General features: G+C 38.2%; 1 protein-coding gene across 8 annotated transcripts in view; it reads left to right on the top strand.

Annotated features, from left to right (window-relative positions):
• The window catches only part of PRKN (parkin RBR E3 ubiquitin protein ligase), a 1,205,440-nt gene that overhangs the window by 367,344 nt on the left and 818,695 nt on the right, over window positions 1–19,401 (top strand). The gene's annotated exons all lie outside the window — the stretch shown is intronic.

Here is a 19,401-nt window from a genome sequence, read left to right on the forward strand (position 1 = left end):
GTTCTATGTCATTTTTAGATTTGTCCTGATATCTTTTGTGATTTTCCTGAAAAGCTGCCAATATCTTTGCTGAGAAATTTACAGTTCCTCATTCTGTTATTTCCTTGTCAGAAAGTTTGCAGCATCTCTTTCTTCTCCTGGATTGTTAGGACAGACTTGAAAAGAATCAAGGCAGTATGCAAGGAGGAAATTGCCATTAATGCTTTAAATATAGTACTTTTTATTTTGTTTTAAGAATTAATTTTTCACTTTGAAAATATGAGATCTGCTTTAGTCTGAAAACTTATGGCATCAGTATTGTCATAATATTAGCAACTCAGTTGAGAAATATATATGAAGTATTAAACCTTTGGTGAGAAAGAATTACTTATTAATGTTATTGTCACTTAATTCAACATGCTAGGATATAAAGGTATTAATTGAAAAATCAAACTTAAAATAGGAATAAAGTATGATGTTTTAAATCAAGAATTTAAACTATATTCAGAAGAAAAAAATTCTGGTACTTTGTGTTAGATTTATTTTATTTCCACAAAATTATTAACTCCTTAAGAAGCTAGTCAACAATGGAAAAGCTGACTGGCCCTTGTGTTTAATAAACCTAGTCAGTGCAGTCTTAGTAATCTGATACCTTGTATTAAAGCAGGCAAGCAAACAACTTTATTTGGCCTGATCCAACTTTATTTAGACATAAGGCAATTTTTCAGTGTGCACAATTCCTGCATACGTAATGAGAGAGAATGATGGTCCATTGATTTAGATTTGAGGATCAAGAGAAACAGTCTTAGATTCTTCCTCTGAATGCCACATGGCGCATATTTCAGGTGCTCCAGAATCCAGCTAGGACATATGGCACTAATAATAATATTTACACACCACAACTCATCTGAAATGAAACTTTCTCTGTTTTCCAACTTTCTCACAAGCCCACATCTCCACTCTCAAAAGGAAGGAAAAATCATGATCTTCCCACATCCAGGTAGCTCATTCTGTTTCACTTGAAAAACTTAACTATGTAGTCAAATTCAGGGTTCTTGCTTTTCTTTTATCCTGCCCTTCTCCCCCAAAGTTATTTAAATTGGGAGGGGTCACCTTTGTGCCCTGCCCCACACAGAGGTGGCCAGGCTTGCCTGCCCTCCAGCTGGGGTGCGTGGTTCCTGGGTCCTTTTCTCCTTCCACCGTAGTGAGTGTTATGAGTTGAATTGTGTCCCCCTAAAAAGATATTTTGAAATCCTGTCCTCCAGTACCTCAGAATGTGACCTTATTTGATGAAAGGGTCTTTACAGAGGGAATCAAGTTAAAATGAGGTTGTTAGGGTAGGCCCTAAGCCAATATGGCCCATGTTCTTATAAACAGGGGAAATTTGGACACAGAGACAGAGAGACAGAGAAAGAAGTTGATGTGAAGACACAGGGAGAAGACGGCCATCTACAAGCCAAGGAGAGAGGCCTGGAACCGATGCTTCCCTCGCAGCCCTCGGAAGGAACCAACCCTGCCCACATCTTGATCTGGGGCTTCTGGCCTCCAGAACTGTGAGACAACAGATTTCTGTTGTCTAGCATGACGTTGGAAATGAAAAACATTGGATTTCACAGCAGTATCTCTGAAATGAGCTTCAAGAGCCTGTTTTGAAAGTTAAAAAGACAACAACAAAGCATTGTTTGCTTCATCCTCAGCAGGCTTCTGCCTTCCTCTGAAGTAGCTGACACCTCAGCAGAAGTGCATAGCTATCTGCAAATGGCAAGCATCTCTAGAACAATAAACACATTAGATGTTTATAACAGTACCATGGTATGAGAATATGAGTTTCTTGCCGTTTATACAAGTCCAGGCACGGCTTAGCTTGGTCCTCTGACAGGGTCTCATGAAGCTGCAATTCAGGGTCAGCTGGGGCCTCCTCTGAGGCTCGGGTCCTCTTCCAAGCTCACATGGTTATTGGAACAATTCATTTCCTTGTGGCTGTCGTACTTCTTCAAGCCCAGGAAGGGAGTGTCACCCTCCCTCACTTCTAGTCTCCAACCTAGAGACCTGCTTTTATAGGGCTCACCTATAGGACTTCTTTTGTAGGTCCAGCCCACCCAAGAAAATCTCCCTTTTGCTCAACAAGTCAATTGATTAGGGGCATTAATTACATCTTAAAAATCCCTTCCCCTTTGCCCTGTGGTGTAACCTAATCCTGAGAGTGGCAGCCATCATAGTCACGGATCCAGTTCACATTCAAGGAGAATGGATTTGTCAATGCAAATAATGTATAACCAACCTATAAATCAAAATTGTGATGAGTTTATTATGAGCCAGAGTGAGGAGTATAACCAGGGAAGGCCGTAGAAGGCATTCCAGAGAAGCGTGGGTTTCAGTACAGCCTTATATCTTTGTAGAACAAAGAGGATACATGAAACATACCCAGGATACATTTTCAAAGAGGTATTCAGCTGCTGATTAGTAAGTCAACATGACCATGATGCCAGGAAAGAGACTAATCTGGGCGTTACCAATAGAGCCTTACCAATAGTGCAGAAGAGGGGAGGTATGCATTCTTGTCTTGAGAGAGTACATTCTTTACTTTGATGGTTAAGCACATGTACAATGTATGTTTGATAGGCCATAAATTAGGCTTTTTAGTTTACGCTGAATCAGTATTGAACTCGAATAGTTACCCCATATACCTCAATATGTGAAAATCTCTTGTCAGATGGTACAAGTTGTAGAGACCAGGGAGTAAGAACCCTGAGAGCCATTTCAGAATTCTTCCTACCTCAGGCATAGGAGTAGAATTTTCCCTCCTGTTGGCTATATGTAGAATTAGGTTGAGGACAGGATGTAGGCAGCACAGTAGTTCTGCACTACCTGGTTTGGAGTAGGGCCCACCTCCAGGCAGAGAGGGCAGCTGCAGGGGTCAGGCATATTTTCCGGGCCTCAGTGGCTTGGACTTGAGTTGAGGGAAAGATTCTAGTTTTACCAGGAGACCTTGAGAACAGTTCAGGAGTAGGACAAAGCCTGAGCCATTTGGCCTGGGAAATGTGGGACAATTGTGAGTGGTAGAGCTCTGGGCTCACCCCAAGCATCCTGGAATTTGGGCTCCCAGCTTTCACCTACTATGGGGTTAGTAGCTTCTCTGGTGTTATCAGCCTTTGAAATGATTGGCGTGAGTTACCCCAACTTCGCTGCATATTCTGCATCAGCCATTTCTCTTTCATTTTTCATAATCAAAGCTAATTTTCCTATGTTCCATTCCTTCACAAAATTTCTATTTATGATAACCAAGTATCTAGTAATTTGCTACCAATTTATCCCTCCCAGTTAATCCTTTTGATTTGAATAGAGGTCTCCTGGGGCAAACAATATGAAACACAAAAGAATGATGCTAATGATGGGAATTATAGGAAAATAACCCATAAATCGAACCTTTATTCTACTCTGGTCAAGTTCTGCTCGAATATATAGTGCTTGCATTTCAAAATCCTTACTAACAAATATCACCTACCTAAGTCTTGGCGTCTCATAAAACTACAACATTTTATAGTCATTTTCATGAATATATACTATTAGGAAAAATAATTCATTCTTCTCAAAAATATCTCCATTCTGTGCAGTGATTTTTAACCAGGGAGACATACTGTCTTTCCTGCAAAGGTACGTCAGAGCTCTTGTGTCCCTCTAGAAGTTTATAGGCTTCTCCATCTCCCTGGCTCAGCTCCTGGGCCAGAATCCCTTATTTACATTATATTCTTCGTGTGTCATCTGTGCTGTCATTTCTCAGAGTTTCCAAAATCATTAGATAAAATAGCCTTTTGAGACAACCTAGAACAATCTGAGAGTTCATCTTAAGTGCATCTAAATTCTACCTTTATAGCCGCTTTGGTTATAGCAAGAAGCAGAATTTGAATGTGTTAATTATAGAGCTATCCTCACTCATTTTTCATTTATTCAGGCAAGGAGAATAGTCAGAAGTGGTTTTAGAGCAATGTAAACCTGGTTTCAAATCCAGTTATTTATCTTCGGGTAAATTATGCATATCCTTGAGCTTCAGTTTTCTCATCTTTAATGCTTATCTCAGAGTTGTTATCAAGTTTAAGATGGGAGAAGGTAGGTAAAATGGTTGATCAATTTAGAAGCCAGCTACTTCTCTAGATGTTAAAAAATACAAAACCAAAAATCACTCTCATTGCTGCCTAAAAACTGACTTTCCTAATGAATCGTGGTCTTTCTCAAAGAGCAGGATGTTGTCATAGCAACCATTCAGACCACACTGTTGTACTCATTAGAAGTCTCTTTGCACTTTCAGGAAGATCTAGTATTTTGTTTCTGGGAGAAATGGGTTAGAAGTTTGCAGTCTTTGCTTAGGAATTAGGAAAACTGCAAATGGTAAATTTTATCAGAGTCAGCATTATATGTATAATGTCTGTGGGCTTATGATTAATGAAAATGGGTTTAAAATGTTGGTGAAGTTTTAGGCAACATGAAGATGACAAAAGCATGGTAAGGAACATGGAGGTGGTAAGTGGCCCAGAGGAATGATTGATTTCTGACAAAGGAAACATGAACATTAAGGCTGACAGCTATAGAGACAACTAAAAACAAAAACAAAAACAAAATTAAAAAGAACATCAAAAAAAGTTTTGAAAGGCAATAGATTCAACAATTAGCCAGCAAGTAAATGTGATAAAATTTCTTCCCTAAAGTGGTATTCTATAAATTTACAGCCTATTTAAAAAGAAAACTTCCCCTTTTACCTACTAATTTTAACTTTAATATATGATGTCATTTTTAACCTTTAGCTGTGTAATCCGTAGAAAGCTTCTTTACACCCCAAAAGGCTGATGATGTAATTTGGGTATGCTGCCAAAATGAACTTGTGTCATCTTCGGTTGTGAGGTCCAAACCGTAAGATGTAACCTCCAGCTTACAGTTGAATTTTTCTGTATATTTGTATTTTACCCACCCACTTATTGACCAACCGTTTTATCATGTATCAGTCTGTTTCACTATGACCTCAGTAAGCATGCTTTTGCCTGAAAGTGACACCCATAACTTCCACTCATAGTCCATTGGCAGGAATGACTCCTGGGGCCAACCACAAATGCAAAGGTGGCTGGGAAATGTAATCAGCTAAGTGTCCAGGAAGAAGAGGAAGCAGATGTTGATGGGATGCTGGTGGTCTCTGCCACATACTTCTTGCTCAGTGCAGTTGTAAGGATTACAAATAATATGTAAAATACTTACTAGCTATGGCGTTCAGAAGGCTTCTTGGTAATTAGCAGTATTCATTCATTCAGCAAGAATGCATTAAGTGCTGGTTTCAGTGATAATTGTGAACTGTGAAGATCCTACTGTAAAATACTTCTATGATAAACCATCAGTTTCCTTCCAAATTTTGGATGAAGAGTGACTTTCATGAGAATTAGGGGAGCTATTATGGACTTTACTATAAAGTAGGAGCCAACAACCGAAGATGCTTTGTTTAGCCATCTTTCCCTTTTTCTGAGATTCGGAAATTAATAGCTCTTCGTGTCCTCCTACATTTCCTTATTTCTTCAACAAAGCCATCCAATAGTAACTTGGATCCCCTCTATCTTAAAACATTGCATTTATTGTCTGATTAAAATGAAAGCTTTGTGGTATCAAGGAGAACCCAGGCCCTACCCTTGGTGCCAAGATGTCAGAAGGTGCTGAGAACTGGAGGACCTCATGGAAAAGAGAAATCTCCAAAATAAAGGGGCGGATTCAATGTCTGCCGTTACAGAATTGAGATTGGAGATATAAAATATTGTTGGATAATCCTTGTATAAAATGAACCCTCACTAGATTTTGTTCTAAGGCATTGTAATGTTGTCAGTCAAGATTCTCATAGCAAAGGCATGATTTTCCGGGACTCCAAAAGTCCTTTGGGAAACAATTAAAAGTTGAAAGGAAAGAGAAGCACACAGTGTCCTTGTTATTAATAAAAAGCAGCAGAATTTTGAAAGTTTTAGATCAGATACCCACAGATGCAGAAACTTACTAGTTTGCTGGGGCTGCCATAACAAAGCATCACAGACTAGGTGGCCTACACAACAGAAATTTATTTTCTCACAATTCTGGCGGCTGGAAGTCTGAGATCAAGATGTCAGCAGGGTTGGTTTCTTCTGAGATCCCTCTCTTTGGCTTGTGGATGACCACCCTTCTTCTCCCTGTGTCTTCAAATTGTCTTCCTTCTGTGCAGGCCTGTATTATAATCTCCTCTTTTTATATGGACACCAGTCATATTGGATTAAGGCTTACCCTAATGACCTCATTTTAACTTTATTACCTCTTTAAAGACCATATCTCCAAATGCAGTCACATTTTGAGGGCTTAGGACTTCAACATGTGAATTTGGATGTGAGGCAATTCAGCCCATGACACTCAGACATCTGCCAAGTACTGGAGGGCAATGGCAATGAGTGAAGGTGGCCATGTAGTGACTGAGGAATGGGACGAACTACAACTGTGTGCCACTACATGTACATAAATATAATTTCTCAGCTCTGATCATCTTGAAATGGATGCTCAAAATTGCCCAATTTTTTTTCCTTTTTTCCCCCCAAAATTCAAAAACAAAGGTATTTATGGGAAATTGCCCAAATTGCAAATGTGAGCAACTACAATGGAATTGATATTTATAGGAAGATTGGTAAAAAGTTCAAAAGTCAGGCTGTGTGATGAAATATACAGTAAATAAACAGACCCAATTACCCTTAATATCTTTTAAATTACTCTTGCATCAGTGGGTCCTGGATCCCTGAAAGCCCAAAAGCCAAGAACTAGCTTATTTCGTCTCTTTTGTATTTAGGCTGTGGTCTCCATTCCTCTAGATCATGAGGGTCTACAATTTGTTTATTTTACTGATTTTATTTTGTGGCTAAATATGTGTATTCAAATTTTTATAAATTATGTGTGTATCTAGTATGTCTTTACTGTAATTTGAAGATTCTAGAATATTGTCCAGATTAGATGTAGCTGAATCTGTGATCTTTTATTTTAGAAAAAGGACACCAAATTTAACACACCAAGTGGAAAATTTGCCAGGATTAATATTAAGTACTTACTGCAATTTGTTATATTTATATACAAATAAATACATATAGAAATATACATATTTTGAATATTTGCAAACAAATAAATAAAAGCATTTATTCTGCCTTCCTATACAAAGTTTACCACTGGGTAACTAAGTAGTAGTTGAGGGAAATTTTATCTTGATAGAAGTATTCCATCTAATAGTTGGAGAAAAAGTGACAAAATTGAAATACCACCATTTTACAATCTTAATGAATTAATGGGTCTTTCATGGAGGATGAGTAGTTGCTAACATCACAAAATGAGAGACACCCACACAGATGGAGAAGGAACATGTAAGTTAAAAGTGATGTGAGACAAAATATTCTGGAATTAGATGGTGGTGAAGGTTGCATATCCTTGTGAATATGCTAAAATCCACTGACCTGTACACTTTAAAATTTTATAGTATGTGACTTACATCTTTAAAAATATTGAAATAAAAATGATGCGTAAGAGACATCTTATCCAGTCACAAAAGGTGGTGCCTATTTGGATCCTGATTCAAACAAACTGAAAAACAATTGCACTTATGAGGTCATCTGGAATATGAACAGAGGGATGTATGATGACATTGAAGATTGACTTGTAATTATTTTTTAGACATTGTAAGAGTATTCTGGTATTCTAGTATTATGTAAAGATTCCTATCTCTTAGAAATACATACTGAAAATATTTATTGAATAGGTAATATGATGTGTGAGATTTGCCTCCAAATAATAGAGGAAGTGGAAGTGGGTAGAGATACAGATGAAATGAGTTTGGACGCTAGTTGATAATTGTTGAAAAGCGTGATGAATAATTACATGGTTATTCGTTATATTGTTCTGTTTCTTTGGATGTGTATGGAATTTTCCCTAATCAAAAGTTTTTTGTTTAATTCATATGTGCATTGTGTTACCTCAGTTTCAAATCTAAGACCATGAGGTTCTTTCTTGCTTTCCTCTATACCTTCTGCCACTGTGAGAAAACTGGTTTCCAAAAACATAAGTAAGTTTAATAATTTTTTAATCTTAACACACACATAAGTAGTCTCAGAATTTCAACCCCTACACCACTACCAATAGTAAATTTAGTAAAGTAAAGTACAAATTTTCTTTTTCATTCTTTTATTCATACAAAAAGGTGTACAGAATATTGTGTTCAAAAGTTACTTGAATTAGTTATATTTATATATAATTACGTTATGAATTTGATATGTAGTTTGGGTCGTTCTTTTCTGTTTGTATCTAATTTTAGAGTTTGATTTTTTCCTCCTTTTTATTTAATTTTATTTGTGATTATATAAAACACTTAAATGGGGGACAGCGGTTAAGTTTGCATGTCCCACTTTGGTGGCCCAGGGTTTGCCAGTGTGGATCCCGGACGTGGGCATGGCACCGCTTAGCAAGCCATGCTGTGGTAGGCATCCCATATATAAAGTAGAGAAAGATGGGCATAGATGTTAGCTAAGGGCCAGTCTTCCTCAGCAAAAAGAAAGAGCAGGATTGGCAACAGATGTTAGCTCATGGCTAACCTTCCTAAAAAACAAAGCAAAATAAAAAACACTTAAATGGTTCAAAAGTCAATCTATGTATAGACATATACTTAAAGGCACATGACTCCTATCCCTATCCCTTTGCTCCATTCTCTCTACACCCTCATAGTAACCACTTTTATTAGTTTCTATTTTATCCTTTCTATGTTTCTTTTTGCAAAACTAAACAGCCACACACATGTGCTTCTTACATAGAAAATACCATACAATGTATATGGTGTTATGTTTTCTTCCTTTCTTTCCTTTGAGGAAAATTCTCACTTCAAATTAGTTGATAGCAATCTGCCTCATTTCATTTACAGCATTTACTCGTCTGCTATGGATGGGCAATTAGATTAGTTCTGATATTTTGCTACTATAAAGAATGCCATATTGAATAACCTTGAGCATATGTCATGTCATAATTGTGGAGGTATATAATCTTTAGGGAAAATTCCTAAAACTGGGCCTTGGGGGTCATGGAATAACTTACCTGTGGTTCTGTTAGATTGTGCCCGCCTCTCTCACCAGCTTCATCAATGTTGTTGTCAAGCATTTCAAATATTTTTAATCTGATTGGTGTAAAGGGGCATAGTTTCAATTTGTGTTCATCTTATTATAAGTTAAGTTCAGCATCTTTTCTTGTTTTAATATTTTTTGTACTTATATTTGTAACTTTTCATGTCTTTTACATATTTTTCTATCAAATTTTTAAGCTTTTTTTTCAGTTTTTAGGAGTTCTGTATCTGTGTCCTAAGTTGAAAATGTTTTCCCCCAATTTGTTATTTGTCTTTGTCTATGGTGTGTTTTGCCACGAAAAGACTATTTTTATTTGTAATTTTGATGTAGTTAAATTTATTAATATTTTTTTGCATCATGATTTTGAGTCATAGTTTTAAAGTCTGTCCCATAAAGAATGCATCCATATTTGCTTCTAAGATTTATAGTATGGTGATATAAATATTATTATTATATTTTATCTATATTACATAATTATATATATAATGTGTGCATAGAGGGATTTATTTTGGTATATGGTGTCAGTACAGATTCAATGTTATCCTTTTCCAGATGGCTTTCCATTATTGAGAAGTTTATCTTCCAATGACTTGAAATTCTACCTTTAGCCTATATCACATTTCCAAAAGCATTGCTTGATTTCCAAACTTCTTACTTTTTCCATTAATTGGATCTCTGTTCATGTTCCTCCATTATAGGGGTTTAATATAGAGGCTTTATGTTATGTTTCATGTCTTCTGTGGCTCTTGCCTCTCCATGCTCTTCTTTTCAGAACTTTTCCAGATATTCCTACATGTTTGTTTTTCTGTATGAACTTTAGAATCACTTTATCTAGATTCAGGAAAAAAAGTCAATAAGTATTGTTTTTTTGGGGATCACACTAGTTTGTTTTAATCAGTTTTTGCCTACTATTTTATCTATAAAAATTAGCACAGTACTTGTCACATAACAGAAGCTCAAAAAATATTTGTTGAATGAGTACAAGTTTCATGCTTGTATTTTGTTATATAGTTGTAAATATTTCCTTCATTAATCTCTTTCATGATTTTTATCTAGTATATATGTATACACATGTGTACATGCATATCCATAAGTGTATGCATGCATGCATGTATGTATATACACATAGTGCCCACATACATGCATAATTTACCTCAGCTCTTTTTTTGCTTTTTTCTTCCTGTACATACTGTCTTTAACACATGATTTTCATTCCAGAAGCCTGACAGTTCTAAAATTGTTTTAACATTGTTTGTTATATTTGCCAAATCATTCCCTTATTTCAGATTCTTTCACCTGGAGTTGGGACCAAATAGCATTCTGTGTGTGCACTTGTCTCTTTTAGCCCTTTTTCTTTTGAGTGTGCTGTATTTCAAAAGAGCTGGTGTGTTAGATTATAAAACTAGGTAAAGTAAAGTGGTTCATTAAATCTTTGCTTGACTTAACACCTGTTTTCAGTTGGCTTCACTTTGTCCTACTCCAAACGTTTTATCGGTTTACAAAACTGTCAACACAGGCAAGGCTTATAGATATCAAATGCCTGTGGGCACACAGAAGTATTGCTATTTGTATGTTAATTCCAGGATCTGCCCTATAAAGTATAATTGATGCCACATTTGATATTGGTAATTTGAAATGTCTGAAACAAACAACTGGCTATAAATTCTCTCTTTGTATGCATTGTGTAATATGCTTTCTTATATAGTCAATATAACCCATTAGAAAAGTTTGCATGACAGATGAAATCTTTTTTCTGTCCACTTATGAGTAAACTTCTTCTCCTTCACGGCAGTTCATGCTAGTTTTATATCTAATGTCTTACTGGGTGGTTCTGAGGGTGTGGTCCTGAGTGTAGAGAGCACGCCTCATTCTTTTAGGATCCTCTGGGTCCTGAAGCCTGCCTGGTTAGGGTATCCTTGTCTTGTTCCTACTCCTCCAGGTAAGTCCATGTACTCAAAGGTGCACGGCTTTCTGGCATACCTAAATGGCTAGCTGCAACAGAGACTGAGGAGGGCGTGGGTCTTGAGTACAGGATGCCTTTGTGCCAAGAATGGAGGATTTCACGTGGGTGAGGAAAGGTTGGGAGTGAGAGGCCACAGATGGAATGCCAGTGCTGGCCCTTGGCAGAGATTCTCAACTTGACTGAACATTAAGAGTCACCAGCGCAATGATTCAAAATGCAGATTTCCCAGACCAGCCCCTGTAGGTTCTGATTCCCTAGGTCTAGTATGGGATGTGAAAATCTTTTCTACTTGGCACCTCAGTTGACTTTGATACAGATTATGACCTGGATGGAAGCCCACCACCTGTTTAGAAACTCCTATGTAATCTTGTCTAATTCATGTAGTCTTCCTGAACCTAAGTGACTTAGTTAAAATGCTAAACATAATACTTGAGAAAGAGTTGGTGAAGTATTAAATGAGATTAAATGTGTTGATGTTTATGACAGGGATTTCCAAACAGTCAACACTGCTCCAGCCAGCCCTGGTTCACCCTCACCTCCATGTCCCAGGTTCATGTCCCAGTCAGGGAACCACACCACCCACCTGTTGATTGTCCTACTGTGGCAGCTGCATCTTGCTGTGATACTGAAGGCTATGCCAGTGATATTTCAAATTCCAGCAGGGTCACCCAGAGTGGACAGGTTTCAGCAGAGCTTCCAGACTAAGACTCAGAAGAAGGACCTGGCCACCCGCTTCCGAAAAAGTGGTCATGAAAACCTTATGAACAGCAGCAGAACATTGTCTGATGTGGCCCAGGAAGGGGAGAGGATGGCGCGGAAAGACTGGGCAGGGTTCCGCTCTGCTGGCCACAGAGTCACTAGGAGTCGGAATCCACTCAATGGCACTAACAACAAAATGATTGTGCCACACAAATATTAGTTATTATTCTGGTTCAACCACTTAGTAGCTATGCATGATCTTTGAAATGACTTGGCTTTTCTTCATTTCAGTTACCTTATCTATAAAATCAGGATATTAATAGTACCTGTCTCACCATGCAGAGTAAAATGAGAAAATACTGAGAACAGTGTATGGCATGTAGACAATTTCAAAAATGGTAGACGTTATTGCTACTATAATCCTTTTATTAAGTCCTTCAAATTTACTTATTGAGCACCTTCTTTATGCTGTGGACAGCCATGTGTAGGGTGACCATATGATTTCTCTTTCAGACTGGGATAGTTAAAGTGGAGCTATTAACAATCACACTGGGACAACAGGTGGAAACCCAGTGATTCTGGATAAACCAGGATGCATGTCACCTAACCAACATAAACCAGAAATGAGAAGGTTTCTGAAGGGGGCTGCTTCCAGCAGTTCTCTTTACCTCTACTCCTCACAGAGCTTCAAGTCTCCTCTAAGTAAATGTTGAAAGAATATGTGAGGGTTATTATCTTTAGGGACTGCCAGATTAGGACTGGGGATCCCCCATCAGTATTTGATTCTGCCTAAAAGCATCCTACTTTCAGCCATAATGAATTCCAGCTTTTCTTCCCAACTCCGTAGGTCTCTCAACCCTAATTTTGCACATCCTGTTTCCTCTACCCGGAATGCTTTTCCCTGATCTATCAGTTTCCTAGAGCTGTCATAAGAAAGGACCACAATCATGGTGGCTTAAAATAACGCATATTCTCGCTCAAAGTTCTGGAGGCCAGAAGTCTGAAACCGAGGTGTCAGGAGGGTCTCTTTCTCTAAAGACTCTAAAAAAGAACCCTTCCCTGCCTCTTCCAGCTTCTAGTGGCTTCTGGAATTCCTTGGTTTGTGTTAACATAACTTCAATCTCTGCCTCGATTTTCACATGGCGGTTTCTTTTGTGTATTTGTGTCCTTTCCTCTTAGAAAGACACCAATTATTGGATTTAGGGTAGTCCTGAATCCAGGATAATTTCATCTCAAGATCTTAACTAGTTACATATAAGAAGACCCTAATTGCAAATAAGATCACATTCTGAGGTTCTGGATGGACATGGATTTTGGGGAGACACTATTCAACCCATTATACTTCCTTTAGTTGGAAGAAAATTAAAGTGAAAGAGTGGTTAGAGCTTTCTTCTAAATCAAGGCACTCTGCCAGGCTCAGTCTTCCTGAAGTTGTGTCTTTGACTTGATGGTTGAGATCTGAATCCTTATTCCCTCAGAAACTCATTTATAAATGAACTCCCATCTTGCCTTTCCATTCTCTTCACCAGAGCAGAGGAAGAAGCTTGAGTTACTATAGATCCAAGTAAAACATATGAACTGTAAGTCTGTGACCTGACCCGTCACATATAGGTTTTCATTAGCTTCTATTAAGAGAGGGGCACAAAATACTGGCCACAAACTTTGAGGCACTTTCTCATAGCCCCCAAAGTTTTAGTACCCCCAATGGATTTTTGTAAGTTTCTTCAATTGATTTATCCAAGGGGAAGATTGGATCGTTCTTCTGTCCTTATAATACCGCAAAACATTCATATTATGAAAATAAGTTCTCTTCGATAAATTTAGAAAAATGTTTTTCCAAAGACAATATTTATCAGTTATTTCAGAGTTAAGGTCCAAAGCTGGGAGTCCCTGGTCATTGCCCCAGGACAGTACGTCTCTCTCATATCTGCAGCTGACCCTGTGACCCTTTGACCAGCGCTGTGTCAGCCTATAAGAGCTTTGACCCTCAGGGCTATACTTCGGATGGCCTGTGGCCTTAAGGCATTGTTTCTCCTGGATAAATGATTGCAGGAAAGAATTAGTTAGGACCAAGAGCTGAAATGGAAGAAATGAATACCATTTATCCTTTCTTGCAGTCAAATGTCAGAGTCTAGGAATTTATCTTGATTTGCAGACTTCCAGTGCCTTCCTACCAGCCACTGTCTGGAGGGCAACTCAGGCAGGCATCTGAGTAGAGTGCAGGTGGGAAAGAGGATAGCAGCTTCATGTTTTATTTATCAGAGTAGAAGAATTGTTGCACATGACATAAAATATCCAGATCATGAAAGAGGAGCTGACATAAGTAACAATGTGTTGTATTTATATCTGAAATTTAAACCTGAGGCTGGAAACTTAAGGAATTTACAGTCAAGGTGTGAAACTGTTTATCTCTGTGTCAGTTGTTAAAAAAATAAATACGAATGGCTGTCAGCTCTTGTTTCTTCCTTGCTGCTGAAGAGCTTGACTGCATCTTACCCTCCTCCTGCTGCTCTAGCGCACTGGAGTCACTCACACTCCACCCAGGGTCCGAGGGGCATGACCTCAGATTCACCGAATGGCCCCTGGATGGCCAAGTACCATCATTTGGTACTTGGCTACGTTGTCCTGTTTGGCAGTAAGGCATCTCCTTGATTTAGGGAGAAACTTTTAATATTTAAGAATAAGTTGCCCCTGATTATTTTTCTCCCCTCTAGAGTCTACGTAACTCTCTTTCCTTATAGCTGTGTGTTAGGTGTTTGACTGGATAAGAAAACACCCATTGCGTTTTCTTCCCTTGTGAAAGACTTTGTCGTTTGTTTTTCATGATGTTTTTTGAGGAGGATGGATGTATTGTAAAGTGGTCAGTGGTTCATTCCAGCTTTCTGCTGATTTGAGATAAGCATTTCCTGTGTGCCAACAGTTTGTTTTAAAGACATGAAATAAAATATAGCTATTTTCATTCCAGGTTGGCTACCGATTTATTGCAACCTTGAACAAATCAATTTATTTCCCCGTGCTTAGTTACTTAGTTCTTGGGTCTATAGTAACCAGCTTGGGCTGTAACCCAAGCAAGGGGCACACCTAGTTCTTTTTAGCTCTGACTGAGAAGTGCCCTCGTGGCCACCCAAGAACTCGAGAAACTATGGATTAGAAATACAGCATAAGAGACGGGGGTAAAGAAGGAAGGGAGGTATGGGAGGGGGCAAGGGACAGAAGGAAGGCAGGGGCAGAGAGAGGGGAGACCATCCAAAGACCATCGAATTCTTTTAGAATGTGGAATTATAGGAGGGATGAAAAGAAGAAAACCAGAAACAAACAGGGAGAATAACATGATGGCAGACCATTAGGGCCTAGCAAGGACTAGGCCCCCCAAAAGGATATAAACATTTTTATTCTTAGTGGGTTTTTGTTTTGCTGTTTCAGGAATAGCCCCATTACTGAAAAATATCTTTTCTGCACATTATTAGCAAAATCTCTGGCAATTATAAATGTTCTTGTTGAGTTTTGGGGAAATGGAGAGCACAGTGAGAGAGAGGTGGTGTATGGATGACAGTTTGCCTGCTTCATATTTTTTCCCTTGGGGTTGAATCGTCTCGGGGTAAAATATCTTTAGGAGAAAGACATAATCTAAACTAGATTCCTATTATTGAAGCTTCATCTCTTCTTGCCATATATGCACAAGACGGAGAGTGTTTGTTCCCCACCCCCTACTGGAATACTAAAATAAGCACAAACAATGACTCATAAGAAATTAATTTAATTATATTGGAAAAAGTCCATATATATATTTGTTTGTAGTATTTATCATAACTAGTGATAAAATAATATTTAAAGAAATGACACTAGGGGACATTTCTTGTGAAGTTTACAACATGAAACATGATTTTCACTTGGTTTTAATGGGCCTAGGATTGATCATCTGTTACTCTTTGTATTTGGGAAAGGGCTAGCAGGGATAAATGGGATCCCAGACCTCAGTCGCACAAACAGCACTAACCTCATCTCACAATAAATCATTTACTGCCTGACTAACATGTGACAAAGTCGATTGAGTCTTATTTCGTCTCCTTCCCCTCCCCTGTTGAGCTCCCTCTCGTATAGGTCCTAATGAGCAGAGAAATGATCCCAGGCCTGCAATGGGAGGGACACTGAGGGTGACAGGGCTCAGACCCACACCGGCTAATTAGCGTGGGGCTAATTCACCTTTCCCAGTAATTGTGTTACTCAGCCTTTGGCAACCACAGAGGGGTCTTTCAGCATCTCTGTGTAGCATATCTTTGATTAAAATGAAAACCAGCCATAAGAAATGTGCAGTAAATTCAAAGCAGAAGAAAAGATGAAGTATCTGTCTTTTAAAAAACCTCTTTTTTGCAATGAAATGTCAAGTTAAAGGAACAGTTTTTCTTCTCATCCAGTTAATATAAATTGGTATTTAGTGTTTGTTGAAAACTTGGAGGGGAACTGGAGTTATGAGAAAAAAATTGGTTGGAACAATTCCGTTTTGGTTATTCTGACGCCCTCTGAACATCTCTAAGCTCCTTTTGTCTTTAACCACGTTATTGCATTGTAACCACACAAAACGTTTAACTATTAGATTTAAAAATATCTTTAAACAACTTCCCAAATAATTGCCATTTTGTCTTTCTTTGAAATAGAAAATAAATTATTAAAAACTGTGATGGGCTTACAAAAACATCTGTTTGTTAGAAGTTATTTTTGGGAGAAGCAAGTAATAAGCGTTCTGAATTAACAGCAAAAAAAGGAAAAAAGAAAATTTAAGTCGTTTTAAAAGTGTTTCTTCAAAATTATCTAAGAAGGAGCTCCTTAATGTCCAAATAATTTTCAAAATTAAAATCTGATAATATCATTGACTTTAAATTAGGAAATCTTTTATCTAATCATTCCTGGCTGATCATATTATTTATTTTCTGGGAAAAAAATTCTGTGCTATTAAAAATTCAAATGAAAATCACAGATTTTCAGACCTTAAAATGCAAGTTAGTACACAATAGAAAGTATGACAGCCTTTCAACTGAAATAGTTTAAGCATTTTGTATGATGAAATAGAGTTTAACAGACTTAGAACTAAAAATGAATGAATAATATTGAAGATAAGCTAGCCTAATTTAAAGATAGCACAAATTGGTACAGTAAGTATGCTGATGAATATAGATTGATCAGTATCCTTGTAAAACTAAATTGGCTGGAAGGTTCTGTCCGATATATTTACTTCTAACATGAACTCAAACAAGGCGAGAGGCAGTGTGGGGTATTTGAAGGAGCATTGGGTTTACAGCTGGAAAATGTGGGCTGTAGAGCTGGCTCTTTCATTTCCTAGTTCTGTGTCTTATTGCGGCGAGTTACTTAAAGCCCTCTGAAATATTTTCTTTTTTGGTTTTTGAGGAATTTTAGCCCTGAGCTAACTACTCACAATCCTCCTCTTTTTGCTGAGGAAGACTGGCCCTGAGCTAACATCCATGCCCATCTTCCTCTACTTTATACGTGGGACGCCTACCACAGCATGGCTTGCCAAGTGGTGCCATGTCCACACCCGGGATCCGAACCAGAGAACCCTGGGCCGCCAAGAAGCGGAAAGTGCAAACTTAACTGCTGTGCCACCGGGCTGACCCCTGAAATATTTTCTTGCCTCTGAAATGTCTGCAGAAGTAGATATGTACTTCACAGGATCATTGAGTCATTCAACAAACCCAGGTGGAGATCTATTATGAACACATCCCTACAGTAGATACTGTGATACGAATTAGAAGGATTCAGTATCTTTTCTTGAAGATGGTATTGTCTGGTAACAGAGAAACGCATCAAAAGTAAGTGCAGTAGCATGTGACAAGTGCTGTCTTCTCAGGATGTTGGGATCTAGAGGGAAGCCGAATGAAAAGCAGCTGGGGCTGGCACTGGCTTTCGGAGGCTGCGAGGTCTTGTTGCCAGACCACTTCCACCCTCTTCTCATTTCTTGGCATGCTTTGACCGACACCTCGATAACTGGCACTGGTTCTTATTTTCTTTTTATTTGCAGAGAAAATTTCACCGTGAACTAACATCTGTTGCCAATCTTCCTCTTTTTTTTTTTTTTCTCCCTAAAGCCCCCAGTGCACACTTGTATATCCTAGTCGTAAGTCTTGTATGTGGGCCACCGCTGCAGCATGGCAACTGACAGACAGGCAGTGTGGTTCCACGACCGGGAAACAAACCTGGGTCCCCGCAGCGGTGAGCGCTGAACTTTAACCACTAGGCCACCAGGGCTGGCTCTGGTTCTTATTTTTGTTATCCTTTTTCTTTCTGTATCAGATCCACCCAAACTTTCTTTTGTGACCTCAATTGTCCCAATGGCTATCTCCCCCAGTTTTTAACATTCTGGACATCTGGCTTTTCTCCTAATCATTCCTTTGTGCCTGGGGCAGACGCATGGCAGCTTCCAAACCCTGTTCTTCACTATGACCCCTGTAGACTTGCCCTCTGTCTGTCCCATCCACCACCCCACTTCCTTTCAGCAGCCACACTGTGGAGATCGGGAGCTCAAGGAAGGATATCGGGGAGTCCTCAGCCTGGATTCCTATCCTGGCTTTGCACTTAGGAGCTGGGTGACATTGAACCTGTTATAAACTTCTCTGTGGCTCACCTTCATTTCTGTAAAATGGAAATGAAATGAAAAACAGTGACAACAAGTAATGTTTAAAGAGCTTTATTTGTGCCAGGCTCAGTTCTCCTGGCTTTACACATAACTCACAAGTAGCTCCCTAAGAGGATTATGAAAATATTAAACAACTTATTACATCTAAAGACCTTGTAACACAGTCCACAGGCTAGTTAGAGCTCAAAATATTATGTATTTATTTTACTTTTATTATTAATGTAATTGTTGTTGTTATAGCACATGAAAGCACTTTTTGAATAATGTGACCTTATTAACTATTTTTCAATCTCATTATTAATCATTTTAGAAACTATCCATCTAACCCTTCTCTGCATGTTTGGAAAACATTCCAATAGCTTTTCAACCCCTAGTAATTTTTCTTGTTAGAGTAACATTACTTAATTTTACAAGGTTTAAATGGTTAAGAATATTTTGAAAAGCATTATCAGGTTTTTCAAATTTTGCTTATTTCCAGTGTTCTAATTGTATTACCAGGCTCTCAAATATTTGAATCCTAATACCTGTATCAAAGGGATTCCTTTTTAGAAAAAGAAAAATACATCAATGTCTTGTGTATTATTGAATAATGGCCAGTTGGGCGAGAGTTGGTCTTGGATGGCAAACCACTCCTGTAGATATTTTATTAATACTGGGGTATCTCCAAATTTAAAATTCTGTATAAAGAAAGTCCAAGATACTGATGTCTCAGTCCCCAATGGGGCAATAGTTCTTCTTGGCAGCATGAGACCAAGCCCAGTTGGATGAATACCTACTTATTTTGTCCACACTAAACAACTTATGTCACTGCCTTACTTGTTGAATTAATACGTTGTTATTAAAACACAAAAAACATACAAATGTATTGTGTTTCCTCTTTGCCAGGCAATATTCTAGTTATTGAAGAAATTAAGATAAATAAGAGATTGTTTTTGCCCTGAGAAAGCTTAAAACCTTATTGGAGAACTCTACTGTCT

Source organism: Equus caballus, chromosome 31, assembly GCF_041296265.1.
Source record: "Equus caballus isolate H_3958 breed thoroughbred chromosome 31, TB-T2T, whole genome shotgun sequence".
NCBI lineage: Eukaryota > Metazoa > Chordata > Mammalia > Perissodactyla > Equidae > Equus > Equus caballus.